Source organism: Psittacula echo (genome assembly GCF_963264785.1).
Source record: "Psittacula echo genome assembly, chromosome: 1".
Classification (NCBI taxonomy): domain Eukaryota; kingdom Metazoa; phylum Chordata; class Aves; order Psittaciformes; family Psittacidae; genus Psittacula; species Psittacula echo.
Window position 1 is genome coordinate 68,321,846 of NC_137735.1, and position 14,823 is coordinate 68,336,668.

Here is a 14,823-nt window from a genome sequence, read left to right on the forward strand (position 1 = left end):
ATTCTCTAATAGTAGCATAATTTTGCCTTTTTAAACCTTTGATCTGAATCTTGCAATAGAGCAGTTTATTTATTAGCATATAGGAGGCTGGGTTTTAACTCCCCTTTCCTCTTGTCTGAACATTGTTCTTTCTACAGATCTTTTGCAGGAGAAAATCCTTTCTAACTAGTGGAAAGGCTTGTGTATGTATGTGAGAGTGCTGTGTGTTGGTCTCTGTGGCTCTCTAAATAGTATAGCAACATGTCCAAACCTAATATTAATCTAGCCTTTATGGCTGGCTTATTTTGTTTATTATTATGACACGCAAATGAAGCTGTTCTTTGCATGAAGATTTTCTGAAAGAAGAGAACGGATCCGCTTCTTGAAGGGCTTCCAGAAGTGTGTGTTCTGGAAGGCAAGCGCGTTACTTGCATTAGTGTCCAGGGTTGGTTTGTGTATTTCACCTGTTAAGGTGGCGAGTCCTCAAGGCAAAAATCCTAGCAATGAGATGCTTGCATCTCACATGAATTCTCTTGAAGGAGATGTATCTGAGGGCAGGCTGTAGTGCTTGATTAAGGGGAGCTGTATCTTTTGTATGTGTTCAGTTGACAAAGAATATAGCCTTGTAGCCGTCTTTTTGTAGTGCTGGTTTAAGACACAGTAAATTAATATAGTACGAGATATCAAAATAAGATTAAAAAAAACTATATGAGAAGATTGTTTTTGAAAGACAAACAATGAATGTAAAAACTTCACTCACTGCTCATATTTAGGAGCAGCAGTCAATCCGTAGCTTTGTTGCAGCCAACAGTGGGAGCTTGTGAATATTCATCTTCAGGGCTGTGTTCTGGAGTTTTTCAGGGGTAGGGAAGTGGTTGTGCATTTATTTTCAGATATTGTACTGGTCTTGCCTAATGCTGTTTAGGAGAGAGACAATGTATTATCTTGGTCTGGATGCTGGAGCCCCTTCTGGGACTGTGAGGATCTCTTTGGGGTTTAGCAGCTTAGGAAGAACTCAAATGTATTTGCAACGCTTTATTTAAATGTTTGTAGTTTAAAGAAGTTTGTATATATGTAACATAAGTGATTTGGAAATCAGACCTACCTTTCTATTGCAACACATTTTGGTTGGTTGCTTGAACAGTCAGAAGTGTCTGGCTGGCTGGAGAGCTAGACATGGAGAATGTGTTGGGTTGGTACCTGCAAGTGGAAGGATGAGGTTGCTGTTTTGTGCAGTCTGAGAATCCTTGCTTTGGTACAAAGTCAGGAGTTATTAAGAAGAACCTCTCTAACCTTCGGCTCTGTTTAGTCCCTGTGACTTTTTCCAGCACCTCACCATTTAAGCTTGCACAGAAGCTACTCTCGGCATGTGCTGGCTGGTGGGCGGGCAGGCAGGTAGGCTCAGGGCTTTTGACGCTCCTCCAGCAGTGATCTGAATGTGAGCTTTGGCATCACCCATCTTCTCACACTGGAGACTTAGGCCACAGCTCTGCTTCTCATCCAAGGCAGGTGGCTGGCAGAGGTGACAGCTCAGGGACTCAGCTGACTGTGCAGAGGCAGAATTGAGCCTTATGATTGAGGGAGGGTTGTCAAAGGCCAGTGGGCAGCACAGCTTCAGCAAGGGAACCTCAGAAAGAAATATGCATGCCTTGATCTTTCCCTACCTGCCTGCAGGTTGCTATTTTAGATCATTGCTTTTTCAGCTGTTTGCACAGAAGTGTGCCTGGCTGGTAGGAAGCTTTTGTGTTCATCTTGTGGATTATTCTGCCAGGACCATGGAGTTTGCAAAGTTGAAAATTAAGTGCAGGGAAGAGGAGGGGGAAGGTATGCGGCTGAATCCTGCTGTGAGTGGATGGTAACTCCTTCCACAGTGTTGATAACCTGCTTTGGACTGCTGGCCTCTTTGTGCCCTCTATAGTATCGGGCTCAAAATGCTCTGATCTCTGGAGCTCTTTGGGTTTCATTCCTTGGATCAGTCTCTGATTCCTCTGCTATCTCCCTGTGAAGTTGCTTGTGCTTTAATAGGTTTACTGGTCTTTGAATTGCCTGATTTTTGAGATAAATACAAGATAGGTGCTCTTTGCAGATCAGGTTTGAAAGTTGTATCCTAAAATAGAAAAAATCTAGGGGAAAAAAGGCACTGAGGTATCCTCGGTGTGCTCTCAAAAGCTGTTAACTTGGTGGCAGTCAAGCAGATTCTCTTGCGCATGCCTGTAGCCTGGTAGTATGCCACAGCTGTGGCTATTGTCTCTGTTAACTCTACTGTCCTTTTTCTCTCTGCTCTGTTAAAATCTATTGGTCCTCCTATAGATCCCTTTTTCAGTGACCAACCTTCTATAAAAGTTGTGATTATAAAGCTGCTTTGGCTTGATTCAGGACCAAGCCTTTTAATTCTTCTTTGTTTTCTTTTTTCTTTGTGGTTTATTAGAGTGAAGATGGTTGGGGTGGTTTTTACCACTGAGCAGCCAAAGGGCTCAGTGTGTCCTTCAGAGGTTTTTGAGAAGTGTGCGTTGGCAAACACAGGTTAGCTACAGAACTCCAAATAATGCCTTAACTTGGTCAGCGTATTGCAGCTCAGCTTCTGGGGCTCACTAGATAGCAAGGCTGGCTTAGCAAAGCTGTTTATCAGTAGTAACACGAGACCCACACCAAACATGGTTTTGATTTGGAGCAGAGGAGGCAGCTGTTTTGCAAATCAATCAGTTTGAGTCTGTTGTATGCAGCTGACTGCTGGTGAATATGCAATAAGAAGCTCTACTTCTCAGAGTCTGGCCAAAGAGCTATCCTGTCGGTACAGAAACTGGAAGAAGAGCTGATGCCTGTCGTGAGCAGCTGGCTCTCAAGAGTACCTGTTGTGACTAAAGAATGGCATAAGAGAACCTGGAATGGCTGCTTTTGCCAGGTACGAATCAGTTCCCAATGCCTGCCTTTGGTCTGCAGTGCTGCACATTGCTCCTCTGGGATGGGAGGATTGCTTCCTGAGCTCTTTGATGAGAAGGAGCCTGTATCAGCCAGTATTAGAGGCTGATGATGGTCTGTTTTATAAAGCAGATAGAATCTTACATGGCTCTTCCTGCCATGGCAGCACTGTGTTTTGTCACCAGGAATACACAGGCTTAGTTTTCTAGAGAAGCATTTAATCTTGGAGACAAGAGAGCATGAGGAGTTACAGCTGAGAGCTGCTTGCTGCTGGGTCACTCCTCTAGATAAGAGAGAAAAAGGCTTTGGCCTGGGTCTCAAGCTATAATTTTACTTTTGGGGAGCTACTAAAATACCTGATTTTCCTTCACAAAGCTAAAAAGGCTTTTTTTTCCTTTTTGGTAGTCATTAAAAAAACCCCCTTAACTCACATAAAAACATGGAAATCTTAACTGTTGAAAAAGTCAAAGGGAGTAGGTGGGTATGGTGGTGATAGCTTTTGACTTCTTCCACAGTTGCAACGATTCCTGCTGGGATGGCCCATGGTTTTGCCCAGGTGTAGCTCCTGGCAACTCATACAGGTTTTGAGGCCTTTGTGAGGCTCACCAGTTGCTTGGCCCTGTGAGGCTACATGTTTTGGGGGTGATGAGGCAGCCCTCTCCTTCATCCAGCCTTTCCAGATGTGAAGCTTTGTGCCGCACACAGTTGGCAGTGGCTGCAGTTGCTTTCCTGGGTTGATGTAGGATGTTGCTCGTGTCGAAGTGAGAGCGCCGTTGGGGATTTCTCACCCTGTGCCAGGCACTGGAGGAGCAGTATAGCTGACATAGCCTATTTGGGATAAGAAACTGAGGAGTGGTGGGAATTGACACTTCTCTGTTTTGTCCCAACTGGCTGCCCTTGTCCTTCAGTCAAAACCGGTGCTCACCACTTTGGTTGCACCAGGAACTGTACAGAGTCGCTTCTGCCCCAGAGCCCTCTGTGATTTCTGTCCTTTCACTCAATTCGATAGTGTTTCTGGAAAATGCTGCCATTGCAATGAGGTAACAAGTTGTACAGAGCCGGTTATCTGCTGCTTTGTTTTCCTCAGGTACTGCAGAGTTGCTGGAGCTGTGGGTGCCTGAGGAATCCACCTCCAATTGCTTTGAAAACAATGTCTCTGAAGTGTCTCCTTATATGCTGGGGTGCTGCATTAGACACCTCTTCCTCATTCACACATTGCTGTCATATGCTGAGAGGAACTGGAAACATGAGAACTATATTTTTGGACAAAGCATTTATAAGCAGTCTTATAAGGGATTTTTTTTTAATTATAAAAAAGGTGCAAGATTGAGTGCATGTTTACTTGCCCCAGATCAAAGGTTTTGAACACTAAGGTCACTGTCTGTTGAATGGACCCTCCTCTTGACCCTCTTCTGTCTTCAGGCAATTGAAGCTCCTGCCCTCTTTCTCTACCAGTTTTACTGTACCTATTTTGGTTTTCCCCAGGAGAAATATATATATATACAAAAATCCTCTAAGCAATTAAATGTTCAAGCCATAAAATCATGAGTGTGGGAAGACCCTCTTCACAAGTTTTAACATATTTCTATGTAAAATGATGTTTGTATGAAATATTTTCATGGTAGAATGAATATTTAAAAGAAAAAGGTTCCAATAAGATCTAAACCAAATTTAAAAGGATGTCTTTTTGTAAGATGCAAGTGTAATTGATTACCAATAAGTAGATATTTGTTTTTAAAGGGGAGATGCAACAAATGATCTTTACAATTACAAATGGTCATTTCTGCTATTTGGGAAAGTATTTATGCAGCATTACACATGGCTATCATAAATAACTGCAATAGCAAGGCCAGTCGCATCTTCAGGACATACCTCTCAGCTTGTCCCCTTTGTGATATTATATGAACAGACCCATCCCCTCCCTTCTGCAGACTTCCTCCTAGAAAACTTTTCCTACTGTAACTGTACTGAATTTAACTCTTGAGCTAAGATCCAGACTAAAATTGTGTATTACTTAACAGTTTCTGCTGGGCCTTCTGCTATTTTAATACTCTTCAGCCCATAATTACTGGGTGTCTCTGTTCTAAAGAACTAAGTGCTAAAGAATAATCTTGGGGTGAGCTTACACGTGTGTTTAACAGTTAACCCCGGAGTATTTAACTTGTATACAGTACTTGATAGGTGTTTTATGACATTTGTACTCGAACTATGAGCCTTACTGAACATCTGTAGGTTTATTCATGACTTTTCAAAAATGGATAACTCTAAGAAAGATGTTTACATGAATGATGATTGCCCTTCCTTTGATGTTATGAATGAGGTTTTTATAGTGTGTTTGGGTGTATGTGCAAGGAAGTAAGAAATATGTTTCTGGGGAAAAACAGACTTGACAAACATTTGTAATAAGTGAATTTTAAAGATTGCTTTAATTGCGCTATGAAGGCAATGCAGATATTAAAATATTCAACAGAATCGTCGTCTCTCCTCCTTGTTTGTGTGTCATGGTTTTGGATGTCCTCTGAATCTCTCCCCCTTCCTTCCGTGTGGTTGCTTTGTAACAACTGCTGATGCGCAGGAGCAGGCTTTGGCACAGAGTTAACACACTTCTAAACCACGTTATATTACTAGTGATTGAGCAGCAGAACACTCCTGCACTACTGCCCTTGAGGGTTTCTGGCACGTCTGCTGCTCTTGCTATTCACTTCTCTCTACTCAGTGCACAGAATATGGGCTTCAGTTGTGTTGTGGTGTGGAAGAACATCCTGCCTGTGAATGCCCAAGTGTCTTTAACACTGGTATTTTAAAGCAGGTGACAGTGCACTGGTATATTTTGCTCTTGCTCTTGCTGCCTGACGCAGTAGGAAGGCGTGCCAGCAAGCAGCAGCACCTTCCAGGCAGGTAACCTATGGCTTTGTCTCCTAATTTGCAGTATACATCCTGCTTGCTGGGTGAGTGGTGGAAAAAGGGACAGTGTTTTTGTGTCTGCCCTGCCCTCCTTTGTGATCTGTGCAACTGCTGTGGTAACTTGGCCTCTTGTGCCGATGTGCTGGGTGTAAGTGCACGGAGGCTATGCCTTCTCTCTCCAGGGGTGGAAGAGGGACTTGTTCAGCCTTGGCATTGCCCATTGAGCCTTCAAGCTGAAAGGATGAGGGTTTGCTGTGTGTCTGCAAACTGTGTGGAAGCTGACCCAGTGGGCGGGCTTCACCCTGCTTGGCTATGTTCCGCTCATAGACTGGTGGTGCAATCCTTCGCTCGCACCATGGCGAGGCTGTGGTTTTATTTACAGAAACAATAGCTAACCTATAAATTGATTTCTTAAAACGGTGTGGAGGGTAGGCATGTTTTAGTGCAGCGCTTGGGTGGGTTCCTGTGCTGAGGAGCCCTTGCCTGTCGAGGTAATCACGCAAGTCATTAGCGGTACATACAGAGGGTTTCCCCAACTTTTTAGGATCGTACACGCCTGCCGTATGAAGCGCAATTTAAGGCCGGAGCAAAAGGACAGAAAGTCCTGTATGGAAAAGGGGCACATCCCGCTGCGGTGCCGGCACGGTCTGAACGCGAGCGGGGGCAGCCGGTGCCGTGGGCTGGGCCGGCGGGAACTTCTGCTGACCGGGAACCTCTGCGGGCCGGGACCCGGAGCCGGGAGGACCTCGGGTCAGCCGGAGCGCTCCGCGCGGTGCCGGCGCGGCCGAGGCTCCCGCAGCCTCTTCGGTTCCTTTTCGCCGCGACCGGAGCTCGGCTCCCCGGAGGCGGAGCCGCCGCAGGTGAGGAACCGGCGCCGGAGGCTGTGCCGCGGGCGGGGTGGGCGCGGCGCTTCCTGGGTCTGGCCGCTCTCGTCTGTGTCCCCGCGGTTGCAGCTGCCCCCGGGAGACGTTCGGTGACCGACAGCGGCGACGAGGAGCGTCGGGTCCCGGGTGCCGGCGGCACCGCCTCCCTGCCGAGGGGTCAGCGGCTCCCAGCGAGGGACGGAGCTTGTCTTCTGGAGGGAGCGAAGCCCAGGAAAGCCCCGAAGGAAGAAGGTTAGCGGTGGGCTGGGGCTGAAGTGAGGGTGGCACATCTCCATCCAGCAACCTCAACAGTGGTGTCCTGGGCACCTGCCCAGAGCAGAGGGAGGGGTTTCTCGAAGGCAGCAGGAGGTGACCTCTGTACGCCGGTGGATGTACTGTCCTGCCTGGCACAGGTCCCGGTGCTCCCCGGGTGCTGATGCTCCTCTCCCTTCTTTCTCCTGCCTAGGACAAGCTCGTCTCGGTTTTGCTGGAGGGCCACGGCGCAGCTTTCCAGTCTCCACGTGTGAAGGTGTATGTGTGAATCAAAGCGGCATGGATCGCTACCGATACTTCATCTTTAACCAGAGGAGCATGGTCGTGCTTGGGCTATTCCAGATAGCCTTCAGCACGGTGTGCATCGTCAGCGGGCTCATAGATGGGGTTTTCAGAACTGAGTCTCAGCTGAGCATAAGCAGAGCTCCAGTTTGGGCTGGGATGGTAAAGTAGCAATTTATTTCCTATGCTTTGTTTTGTGTTGGGTTTTTTTCCTCTGCTGCTACCTACAGGTAGTACCTACTGCTACCAAGCAGTAGGCTTGGGGTGGGAGGGAGGCCAGGACTTCCTGCCACCTCTTCCGTGATTTCCTGCTTTGTAGTCAGATAATAAAAGTTTCTGTATCGTGGTATAGGCAGGAGAGTGCAAACAAACTTTCCTCTGAAGGAGCTAATAAAATAAACCATGTAATAATACACATTTCTACTGGATAGCATAGAAAATGGGGCATAGTGGCAATTGATAGGGATTTTTGCAGAAACATGAGACCACAGAGAAGCCACTGAAGACGAGGAGGGGACTGCTTCATCCTCACATCACGTAGATGAGCATCTGAGTAACAAGCTGTGTCCGCAGCACAGTGCCACTAATTCTCTGTACCACAACGAGTAGTGGGCAGTGGGCATTCTCACCCCCAGCACTTGGTACCCTGATGCTACCCTCTTGAGCCATGCCACCAGGAAGCTGTACCAAAGCTGTTTCATCCACAGGCTGCCCATCTCCTTTCAGTAATACCTTTCTTCTGTCTACAAGATGCATAAGGACTTGGGAAAGCAGTGTGCACTTTTAGCACTTCTATCAGACTTATTTAATCAGTTTTGTGGTGTGACTAGAGCTATAATGTGAGAGGGAAGGTTGCTGCTGTGGGGGTAGCAAGTGGCCAAGATGCATTTCACCCAGTGTCCTGCTCCCAGGAGATGCTGCAAAGGAAAACAGGAGAAACCAGCATTTCTCTTTCCATTTCTGACCTCACAGTGATCCAAGCATGGAAAACAAGGGCTTTTCTTCTGCTCTGCCATAGTTTATCTTCTGAATCCGATACTTGCCTCCCAGTTACCAACTCCTTTTGTGCTCTGCAGGTGATGGGAGTCCCAGGCCTCCTGGCTTTGTTTTCTTCTCAGCGGAAGAACCCAGTTCTCGTAAGATGAGGTGGTGGTGGCGGTGGTGTGTGTATGGGGCAGGGGCAAACTGCCAGGGCAATAAAACCAGTTTTGGTAGGGAAGGAGCTGTCTGATCCTTCTGCAGGATTGAGAGTTTATTTCCTTGAGTTAGCTCCATAAAAGCTGCTACATTCCTAAGCAAAAGGAGGATGAAGTGTTGCCTTGCTTTCTGCTGCAGCAGAGAAGTGCTGGTTCTAACAACAAGCAAAAATCTGTAAAACCACTTGGTTTTGAATGCATTTCTTTTGGTGTTTCTTCCTGTTATTAAGAATTATGTACACTAAAATAGGAAACAAGTTAATTGGATTGCATTTCCTAGGCAGGTCTCTCCAGCCATGTAAATTTCAAGGGGGAATATCGTCTACAAGTAAGAGATCTCTAAGAAGAAAGTCTTTGGGTCCAACTAGCTCCTGTGGTTAAGATTTGCAACTCAATTGTAGCTCAGAAATTCAGTATCATGGAAACCTTTACTGCACTGTGTTTAGCTTCCAAGTGGCTGTTGCTACTGAGGACTTCTCAGTGTTTACAGGAGGTCAAAGACCAGTACTCACAATGCTTGTCAGAACATTTGGTTTGTATTACTTGTGTGGATTGGTCAGAGGATAGTTTTAATTCCTGCTCCCCTTCTTTTTCTCCTTTAATTTCTCTGTGTAGGTGAATGTGCTGATAGTTTCTTCCATAACCTCTTATGTTGCCATCCTCATCATAATAGTTTATAGCTCACTCACACTGAACTATGGGGAAGAGGAGGAGCTGAGTTCTGCCCCAGTCCATGTTATCCATACTGTAAGTACTGATACCATGCTTATTACAGGAGAACATGACTGTCTTAACCTGCAAATGTTGCTAGGCATGACTTGGAAACAGAACCAGACTTCCTCGGTGCCTAGATCAGAGTTTGAAGAGGTGCCTGCAGCAGGGCCCTCGTTTAAAACTAATAGGGGTAAGTCTGCAGTTAAGTATTGAGTTAGGTACTGAAAACCACAAAGCCTGTGCAGGGCTAGGTGCATACTTTACATCTAGCTCCTGCTGTTCACTGCTGCTGCAGCATGGCTTGTGTCAGTGGCTATGTGAACTAACGCGCAGCTCGCCTGGATGCCTGTGATAAAGTTACAGCAGTTACAGGTCAGCTGGTTAAAAGTGGGTATTGTTTCAAGTGTATCCTCCACTGTAAAGCTGAAAAGAAGGAGTGAGTTAGACTTTTTGTACCTCAGACCTGATACAAGTGATGGCTCCCTGGGGGATGAAGACATTGCAGGTAGATAAAGCTGTTCATAAGTTTATTGCAGGACAAATCGAAGTGTCAGTCTGCTAAGGTGCAGTATAGCAAGAAGACATTTCTCAGTGTGAAGAGGAACAACCATTCCTTGGGTTTCTACTTGTTGTTAAAGCTATTTCCAAACCTGATGCTCTTGCATGGTGTCTTACATTTAATCCGAAACCTTAGTTTGCTGCTTGCTCTTTTACTATTTGAGGTTCACACTTGGCATGTTCTTCAGAGCACAGGAAGAGAAGCCTTAAATAACACTGACTCTGAATCAGTCTCCTAAAATGCAATTGCAGTATTCTTGTAGTCATTCGAATGCTTTTTTGGTGGAGAGCTTCACTTATTGAGTATGGCTTTAACATTTCCTTTTCTGCTTGCAGAAGTTCATACTGAATAAAGTAGTCAAAGGTGCTAATGCAGCCATGCTAGCTGCTTCTGTCTGCAGTGCTTTTGTTGTGCTGGTGATGGCTTATTTGGGATGCCGGAGTCTTCCATGCTGCTCATGCTATGACAGCGTAACTGGGATGGTGAGTGAGGAGTCCAGGGCACCCATTTAGTGGTACTGACTGTGGATGGGAGCGGAAGAAACTGGGGAGATGTGTTTTGTTTCTAAAAACCTAGCCTCAGCTCTGCCTCAGTCATCCAGGGCTACTCCTAAGAAATAAAGTGGGTGTTAGAAGGGTTTTGTACTTTTTGTATTTTTCTTTCTACTACCTCCCTCTTATTTACATTCTTGTATAAGACCTAGCTTAAGTTATCTCCATTTTCCAAACCAGTAGTGCTGAAAGCTACTGTGATGCCATTTCCTATGAATTCCTGCTCTCCTCAAAGAGTGCTCCTTTTCTCTCACTCTTAAACCAACAATTGTTCCTGGTACAGCATTTCAGAGAGTTACTGGTACTTATATACAGAGGTGCCTTATCCCTCGAACTACAAATTCAGTAAGAAAAATATCCCCTGTACTGTGTGTGAAGTGTAGGGGAGACAACACACCACATTTTATTGCTAATTTACGAGGACTCTGCCTCAAATGATGGGGCACATACCACGTATCTCTGCTAGGTGAGCTCAGTACATACCAGCTACTTCTCTGCTCGAGTAATTCTGATGCTGTATTAAACATGTACATCCAACCAGCTAATTTGGTAAGGAATTAATGGGTAGAGGTTACAAGGCAGCTGCTCTCGACTCAAGATACCAAGCGTGTAATGTGAAGCCGCTTTAAACTTTAAAACTAAAACTTGTTAGAAGAGGTTGACTATACAGGCTTTTAAAATGAGTTCAGGTATGTCTCTTGAACAAACTCGCAGATGAAGGTTTTGATGGCATTGTTTCTTTCATAGGAATGGTTGCAACCTAGTGAGGACCAGAGTCAGACTGTGGAAATGATTTGCGCTGCACAAAGTGAGTAGATCCCTCCATGTATTTACTCACCAGGGATGCTGAAGGAACATCCTGAGTAAGCTTTACATACCGAGTAAGCTTTACATCCCAAGCCAAAATCCTGATAACCAAAATACTCTGAGCCAAAAGGAACTCAGGATTTTGTGCATCTACCCCAGGTCTAATAATGGTTTCCTCTTTCCTTCCCCACACAGGCCCTCGGGGCAGAATTTTTAACGTCCCAGATCAGTTTCCAGCCCAGGACATAGAGGCAGAGGAAGATGCATCCAAACCTCCACCATATATCAGAATGGCTTGAAAGAGTGGCTGAACATTTTAAAGCTACCAGTCTAAGTGTGGCAAGAGAGATGCAAGGAGTTCTTCGTCATTAAAGATGGTTATGCACTGTTCCTTGGCCTTTTGAAAAACACACACAGAAAGAGAACTATTGAATGCCCAACGTTCAGCAAAGATCATAGTGCAAATGGGAAGATCTGCAGATGGTTTTGGACATTCAGACTCTGTATAGTTAAAATACCTCATTGCCTCTGGAAAGCACGTCTATTCCTCCAGCTTTTATACTTAAATCATGTTTTATTCCACTAGAATTCATTGTGCAGTTTGTCTAGCAGTGCTAGCCTGAGGCATTCAAATATTAAATACAAGTAATTTTTAAAAGAAACTGGTTGTGGATTATTTCTCCCCTCCAAATGCTATTGCAGTTTCTTCCTCTTACCCAATGAATTATTTGGATGATGTGGTAATGTATGAAGAATAATGAAGGACCCACTTCATTACTGACCTTTGGAGTGCTTTTCCTTTTCTTCTTAGCAGGGATGTGGACAGGTGAAGTTTATGATACAAGGCCTTGCCAATACCATTCAGGTACCTCCATCAAAATGAGGATTCTGTGGGTTGTACATGTGTCAATGCAATTAGTTTTAGTGCTGAAGTGTAATGCTAGAGTGTGGTAGGAACTAGAGTTGCAATAGCTCCTCTTACAGAGTAACTTAGATACTCTGAATTCAGCTCAGGTTTTTCTACTTCAACTTTGCAGAAGGAAAGTTTTTAAAACTGTTTATTTTGGGTCATATTCTACTGAAATTGATTACAGATCTAGACCAAGGTCCTCTGCTGGAGGTTCTCTAGGGGACTTCTTGGTCTTATAGACCAAGGAACTGCAGCTTCCAGCCAGCTTCCGTCGTCTCCTGAGGTGCATAGAATTTCCATATGTACTTTATGATTCACTTTTAGGTAGGCTTAGAGGCGTCTGCCAAGTCATTACCTTGCCTGCAGGCCTTGAGCATGAAGAGGTAGGTTACTTATCTCACGATGTAGATTAATGCAGCATGTACATTCAAACAGGGCTTGGAAAGTTCCTGACTTGAGAAAGTGCTATGAGTAGTAGGATAAGTCATGCCCACCATAAAGCATGTAACCCCAGGAATGTTCTCAGGGAAGATTTATCTTATTGCAGCATATAAAGTGCCTTTCCTGCTCCCAAGAGAAGAGGGAACTAATACAGTTGGTGTCACTATGGATGTCCCTTTGAAGGTATCAGTGCCTGAATGACTGTATTAAAATAATTACTATATTGAAGTAATTCAACCACTGCAATTCACAAAGTGAAGCTGTGCCTTTATTCTGTGTGTATAGTACCCATCAGCAAGCACTGAAGCACTGAGCTTGACTCCTTTCCACATCCTGAGATGCTTCTGGCATCACTCCAAGCAGTCTGTGATGAAATGTTGGTGGTTTTCTCCTTGATTAACATAAACTGCTGTTCTTGTACATAAAATAAAGTAAGACTCCCCAAGAGGTTATTGTGATTCCTCATCGCTAGAAGCAATGAGAGTTTCATTCTCTTTTAGTCTAAAACACAGTTTGCCTTTGAGAGAAGAAACTTGCTAGCAGTAGTTTGTTGCTAAAATGCACTGCTCAGCCACTGCATCGTTTCTGGGCAGAAGCTACAGTCCCATCCAGAAATACTATTCTGTAACTAGTCTTTACAGTATGAGATGACATGATAGATACTGGGTATAATTCAACAGTGCTCAACTGCTGGTTGAACAGAGCAATTGGCTTTTATTGCAGGCACACAGAGTATACGTCACTAGTCCTTGCTTGAATGCAGCACTGTTTCTGTTTAGTTCAGAAGGGTAAAGAAACCCACAGCTATCCTGTGGGGCTGACGCAACCACAGCTGACCCAGGTCAGGGCCTCCTGGCACAGCTCTGAGACATGAGCCGGGTACCCAGACCATTCTCTCCTGGGCAGCTTGGAAAGCATCCGATTGATGGCATTCTAATCATAGTATCACAGAATCATAGAATAGTTAGGGTTGGAAAGGACCTTAAGACCATTCAGTTCCAAACCCCCTGCCATGGGCAGGGACACCTCACACTAAACCATGTCATCCAGGGCTCTGTCCAACCTGGCCTTAGAATCCCAGACTGGCTTGGGTTGAAAGGGACCTTAAAGCCCACCCAGTTCCAACCCCCTGCCATGGGCAGGGACACCTTCCACTAGACCAGGTTACTTCAAGCCCTGTCCAGCCTGGCCTTGAACCCTGCCAGGGATGAGGCAGCCACAGCTTCTCTGGGCAACCTGTGCCAGTGCCTCACCATCTTCACAGGGAAGAACTTCTTCCTAATAGCTAATCTGAATCTCCCCTCTGCCAGTTTAAAACCATGCCGCCTTGTCTTGTCACTACATGTCCTCGTAAACAGCCTCTCTCCAGCTTTCTTGTTGGCCTCTTTAGGCACTGAATACTGCTCTAAGGTCTTTCCTGAGCCTTCTCTTCTCCAATCTGTAACAACAGTGTTAGACAGACCTCTGCCAGTGTGGTAGGGTCTCCTTTGGCAGTGAAACAACCTTAACAGCAGACAGTGAAGTATGAGTGTATAAAAGAGAAGTGTGCTCTATGCTGCTTCTAAATAAAAACGTATGTAATTGATCCAGCAGCAGCTATAAAGCCCTTGATGGCTGTATTGCCTTTTACAGTCCTTTCAGTGGTGCAATCGCAGCATCGCTATCTCAATACCAGCACCTAAGATCACTCACAGACACAATTTCGACAGCTCTTTCTACAAAAGGGGAATTGCTAGGAAAGAAACAGCTGCAATATGGAAATTGGTGAAAACTGAATACCAGTCTAATGCCACTCCCTCTAATTGGTTAGCTTTGCAGAAAATATATTCCTGATTGCTGCTTCCAGAGCTATATTTAGCAGCCTATTCCACATGCTAGTTATGGTGCCTTCCCAGAGCCTGCCCGCATCTCCCGGGGCATTTCATGGTGTGTGTCAGCTTTCTCTGATGGAAGTTAGACTGAGTTTTATTTCCTGTGCAAACACACATCCATAATGCCTCCAGTAGAAATGGCCTCGTTACTTGTTCCCCAGGGACTTTTCCTCATTGGCAAGATCCCAGGAACTGAGCCAACTTCCCCATTCCTTCCCAGCACTGTAAGATTTCCCGTTTCGGGTGGGCAGAGGCCCGTGGCTGCTGCAGGGAGGTATGGTTACACATGACAGGGTGGCAGTCTGGGTCCAGAGGTGGGTGTCGCGGTAGGTACACCTCAGCACAACACCTGCAGAATAAAGCAAGGGACTGGGGGCAAGGAAATAGAATTCCGAGTTCCACCTGAGCCCAGGGCTTCTTCTGCACTGTAACACCCGGCTCACATGGCTGCTGGCATCTTAGTTACAGGCGCCTCATGCTTTGCTGCTAAGAAATGGAAGTATCTTGGCATTTTGAAGAGGAATGATAGATGCAAACACGTCTCAGATCTCCCT